Source organism: Sturnus vulgaris, chromosome 10 (genome assembly GCF_052056855.1).
Source record: "Sturnus vulgaris isolate bStuVul1 chromosome 10, bStuVul1.hap1, whole genome shotgun sequence".
NCBI lineage: Eukaryota > Metazoa > Chordata > Aves > Passeriformes > Sturnidae > Sturnus > Sturnus vulgaris.
This window is the reverse complement of record NC_142252.1, coordinates 14,948,355-14,954,354: the sequence shown is the minus strand read 5'-3', so window position 1 is coordinate 14,954,354 and position 6,000 is coordinate 14,948,355.

The window sequence follows — 6,000 nt, the reverse complement described above, 5'->3', positions numbered from 1 at the left end:
TGATAAAGAGATGCCCAAGGAAAGGAGCCTGCAGGGATGTGGCTGTAAGAGGACATCTAGTACACAGATGGAAAGAAGGGCTACAGGACACAGAGCAATGGGAGAAGGCACAGAAAAGGGAACAGCTTCTGACAGGGTAATCAGAAGCATTTGCTGGCTCAACATCTTCTGACATTCACCAGCCATGGGAGAAGATGGTGAGTGATGAAGAGCAGGGCTATGTACTGTATCCCTGAAATCTGGGATGGGCTCTGCATGTCAGTGTACATTTTGTCAGTAAGCCATAATGAGCAGGACAACACCAAGATTTATTTTAAACTAAATTAAGAATTTTGGTTTAAAATGGCTCAAAATCCAGACTGCTTCAGTTCTGTTGTATTATTTTGCAACTGCAGCTGAATCTGTAAACTGATGCCTCTGGTAAAGGGATGGAGTCACTGCTGCTCCAGCTGCTCTGTAACATCAGCAGCTCTTCTGAGCAGAAACCAAAGTCCTTGAATTAGCAAAATAATGCTCCTCTGGCCTGAAACTCAGCTCAGAAGATGCTGTCTGGGCTCTTTACATAGCTGCTGCCCTACTGCAAATCTTCATAGAGTGGAGAGCCTTCTGTTTATATTTTTTGCTTGCAGTTGGCAAGGGTTGGCAGGTTATCTGAATACTCTATCTCTGTCTATATTTGCCTACTTCTGATCTGTTGACAGTATAAGAGTGTCAATATTTTTTTCCTTGTAAGGTGATATAAGCAACTGCCTAACTGTTGACTCAACTGAGGATTACTAATTCCAATAGCTAGTTAACAAATCAGCCTACACTCCAGGGAGAAGGTAAGTGCCTGCCACTTCTGAAAGAGCCCTGGGAAGCTAACAGTGATCAGAAGCTTGGAGCCCAGGGCTAAGCCAGGGTGGAGCACGATGATGGTCCCTTTGAGAGGTGGCTTACCTGGCCAAGAGATAACCTGGATGGGGCAAGGGCAGGAATGGTTTGCATTACCACTCCATGGGATGCATTATTTCTTCTCCCATTTCTTTGGATGATAGTTTCCAGTTACTTTTAATTTAAATTGTGGCAGGTAACTGTTGGATTTCCTTTCCTTCTCTTAGCATGATTTTATAAAACTTCCCCATCTTGCTTGAATCTCTTCAGAGAGAGAACTGAAGGGCAGGCCGTAGTGAAGGTTTGTAAAAATGTTTGCAGGGAGATTGCCAGCCCACATCCCACCTGGCTGGGTCACAGTGAGGTTTTATTGCCATGTGGCAGCTGTGGAGTGCTTTTAAGGAAATAGGCTGGTTCCATGTTGTGCTGAGCTATGTCCTCCTCCAAGCATAAAGGCTTTGACTCTGAACATGCACCGTGTGTGCAGCACCTGTGCACATTAATAATTTTTATCTTTAGTAAAGTATAAATTATAAAATAATTTTTATTTTTAGTAATCTTTGAGATACCAGAAAATCTCATCGTAGAAATCTCCTGTTCCATTTCTTTGTCTTAAAATGCTCTTGAGATGGCCATGAGAACGTGGCACAGGCTGGCTGTGTTTATCTGGCTCTGCTTTCTATTTGTTCTGCAATTATCTTGTGAAACACTGTGTACGCTTTTAGGCATGTTTTGGGTTTGTTTTTTCCCAGCTCTGCTCATCCCTTTCTTTTGCACATATGCACTTACAGTTAGTGTTTTCTAATGGAAATAATGGCCTGCAAAGGTCTCTGGTTGGGGGAAAGGGAGGAGCTGTCTGTGAGCTCTTTTCATTACACTGGAAATGAGTGTTGATCAAGTTCCACTGGAGTATTTTCATGTAACAATAGCCTGGAGATGAGGTTTTTGTCCTTTTTTTACAGTTCTGCCATGTGTATGACCAAAATGAGCTCAAAATCAAAGTAAAAGATGTTGTGGTGGTGGGACATGTCCATCTTGCCAGCCTGGGCACAAGTCCACATTGCTCTGTTAATATTCAGTCTGGTGTCCTAGTTTTGATGAATGTTTTTGCCAGCTTCTGTGGAAAATACCCCAAAATTATCAAAACTATTCTTATTTTCTGTCAATGCTGAGGGACATCCATTGTGTCTACAAAGCTTCCATTTCAGCATTCAATTACCCACCCAGATTCCCAGTGACACACAAAAAGCAGCTGGCAGCTCTGCAGGACCAAATCTACAGTTTAGTTACAGGTACTTATTCATTGCCACAAATTCTGGCTGCTTTGCTGTTTCACACCACCTTTTCCATGTAAAAGGACTTATCACATAGATTGACAAGACAAAGAGTGGGAGAAAGGAAATATTGTCCCTGTTTCTCTAGGGGGGACATATTGCCCAGACAATTTAATCAATGCATCTGAGGTGTGTGAGGAGTGTGCATGCAGCTCTGAACTGCAGTGGGGTGAGTGTGAGAGCATCACCCCTCTCCTTTCTCCACAGCTGGGACAGTCATGGTGTTGATGTGACAGAGCTGTGCACCAATTTTGTGACCAGCCCTTGAACAGAGAAGCTTCTCAAGGCTCTCTAGATCAGTGCAGAGATACAAACCTGCACCTCCTGTGACTCTGTGGCTATTTTGACCACTGGAGACCTTCGATTTACAGGCTCAGCTGTAGTTTCAAAATAATTCAAATAGAGCTGGATTTTGAGCCACTTTAACTCAAATCCCTAATTTGGATTAAAATAAATATTGATAGTTTGGATCTATTCTTTCCCTTTCAGTGATAAAAAGTTCCTATTCACTCTGCTTGAGAAAACTGTTTGCTCCTTACCTTCTTGACAAGAACAAGTATTTCCCTGCTTATCTCATTCAAAATCATCTATTTCACATTCATCATCTGAATTCAATTAAAAATAACCTGCAGCTGTAATTGTTAAGGGCTTTTTTTAACTGAACTCCCTTCATCCCAGAGCATGTGGGATTTCCCCCTACAGTTTTAAGAGCAGGTGGTCAGTGGGAAATTCCTATAAGCTCCTCAGTGTAGGGTTGCTCTTGGGGGCTGTTCTCAGAGTATCAGATGTAATTAACATTCATCTCTCCAAAGCAGAAGACTGATTACTTTCCTCCTCCACTTTCTATCAGTACTTGACACAATCTGTGTGAAAAGGAGGGCGATGGGATGCAGACCCATCTTTGAGTTTTCCAGAGCATGTGTAGGCTGTTTGCAATAGCCAGCCAGAGCATCCTCCTGCAAATAAGTTTGTGCAGCCTGCAGTACAGTGCAGGGGCAAGGTGTGCCACAGAACCATTTTGGTTCATTTTGAACATACAGAAGTTCCCTGAAAAACTTGTGTGACTAGCATGGTTTATATCACAAAACCATTAGAAGTGAATGGAGAGTATGTAAGCATTCATTCGTCATCCATCTCTTATTGTTAATGGGAAGCTTCCTGTTAAGAACTGGGTGAGGCACTGCCTTGCAGAAATGTGCACATGCAGCGTGAGAGATTCTTGCTTTTGTTTCTGCTTTATGGGAACTGTGCAGAATCTGCAGCTCAGGGTGAACTTCTGCAAAATCCACATCTCATTCATGGAGACAGGACTTACTGTAGATGAGAAGATCGTGATTTGGCTTGAGATAGCTTTTCTATGCCCTGTTCCTTTTCCAGGAATCTTGGGAAAATGTCCTATGCACTTTTTTTCTGTTTAATTAGAGTGGGTTTTTTTGTTGATTTTTTTTTTTGGTGGAAACTCAATGCTCAGTGGTTTAACTTTCCTCTCTGACTAATAGCAGAGAAAAATGTTAAAACTTGTTACTCTTTCTTTTTATTCAACTTGGCATGTGAGGAGAAATAGTTTACTCAGAGAAAATTTGGCAAGGGAGTTATCTTGATTTCATTCAAGGTCTTTGAGTGTTGTAGTGAAAATGGGTTTTGATTAGACAAAGTCAAAAGCCCTTGAAATTCTAATATGTACAATGTAAGAAGTGGAATCCTTCTCTTGCAACTTGTCATCACCGTGTAAATTTGATCTCTTGGTACCTCTTTCACTGGATTTGAAAAGGCTTTAAATCCAAGAGCTGCTCTTAGAGAAAAAGGCTTCTGCTGTCTGCTGGTTTGCTTGGCAACATGGTCTTTCACTTGTGGTCCAAGATAGAGATGCACTGTTCATGCCCCACCCCACTCAAACGGGAGCATTTGGTGTGGAGCAGTGCTCCCCCTACCCTGCTCTGAACTTGGGATCTGTTTGCACATTCTGTCATTTTTCAGCTTGAAAATCTCTATTTCTGCTCCAGCTAAGGAACTTGGTCTCCCCCTCCCCTGCTTCCTCTTGCCTCAATTCAACACTAAAAATGGCATTAACTGAGAAAGGTACCTGGCATTCAAAATAACATACCCACACTGGAGCTTGTCCACATTTACATCTCCAAAGCAACTAATCCTATGTCCACTGATGACTTTTTTCAGTGGCAGGGTGGGTGTCCCTGAGGTCCAGGGGTACATCTTCACAGACATTCCCTAGAGCACAGTGCAATGTTTGGCTCCTGTTCCCAGGTGTGTCCTTCCCAAAGCCAGCTCAGGGAGGTATTTCATTGCAGTGGTGCACAAGTGGTTGCAATCAGAGCTGCAATCACAAAATCCACCTCGTGTCACTTGTTTTGCAGAGCTTTCCTTGCATGTGCATATCTGCTCTGTGTGTCCCATGCCAGCTCTGTCCCTGCAGCATGGGCTCTGGGACAGGAACTCAGAGCTGCTTCCATCTGCAGCAAAACCACCACCAGTTCCCTCTCATGCCAGTGGGAAAGCAAAGCTTGTAAATTGAGTGCTTTTCCACACTCTCTTTCTTCCATGCTGAGACAGACTGTGACATTTTTCAATTTTAACAACAGGCAACTGAGTTCAGTGATTGGCAATGAAGTCAGATTTCCTAGGGCTTTGTCTGGTGGATAATGAAGGGCTGGTTTGTTGGGTTGTTTTGGTTTTGCTTGGGTTTTTTGTTTCCAGCACTTTCTTTCCCCTACTGCATTATATTGAGGCTGCAATGTAATAATAAGCATTATATATGCAGAGCAGAGAGATCTCCTGATGGACAAAGGGATCCTCTGCTATTTAATAAAATATTCTTCCCTGTGACTACTTCTCCTACATCCTAGTTTTATCGATGTTCTCATTGAGATTAATTTAAATCTGATGAAGGCTGAACCACTTCTTGCATCTTTCCCTTTAGAGAACATAGGGAACTCATGTTTTCTACCTACGTGATCACCAGGCAGCATAAAATTTGTAAGAATTGGGAATTTTTCTGAGCATCTGTCAGCAGCAGCGGGAACTAGCCAGCTCCAAAAAAAAAAAGTAGGGAAGTTGTAAAAGCAGAGGGAGGAAAAGTATGTTATCACAATCTTCTTTAAAGCTTTCTTGCAAAGACAGTACCACCTTTATAAGGAGAAATGAGAACAGAGCATTCAGACACTGTCACAGTGCACCAGACCCTGGAGAAAGACATTTGAACTTTTTTCTGGAGGTTTCTGTATGTGTGCTGCAGGGATGCAAACTGGAACACTTACTTCTTTTTACTTATGCTTGAGAAAACGGCTCAGTTCTTGCAGGTCTGTCTCTCTCTAGTGGCTTACATTTCCTGTCCTGTTCCCCAGCACCACCACATATCTCTCCTACACAGAATGGTTTTCATTCACTGATTCCTAGAAGGTCTTACCAGGTAAGGAGAGCTGCAGCCTCTGGATGTAGTTGGCATACAGATTTTGTCTAAGCCAAGGCCCCACTTCAGCTTTGCTCCTTTCCATCTCTGCCTGATACCTCTTAAGGGATGTGTGTGCCCAAGCTACAAGGCTTTACAGAACCATCCAAAGCAGTCCAGTAATGTCCCTTTACTCTGTGCTGATCACATGGCGATTTCAAATGACTGGAGCATTTCACATTTTTGTGTAATCTCCTTAATGTGGGGGCACTTTGGGAGCTCTCGGATTGCAGAGAGTTCAGGGTAACTTGAACTTGTTGGAACATTACAAGTTTCCACAGATCTGAGCATGGATATTTGGTGGGGTTAGGAGCTGCAAAACTTGCCTGG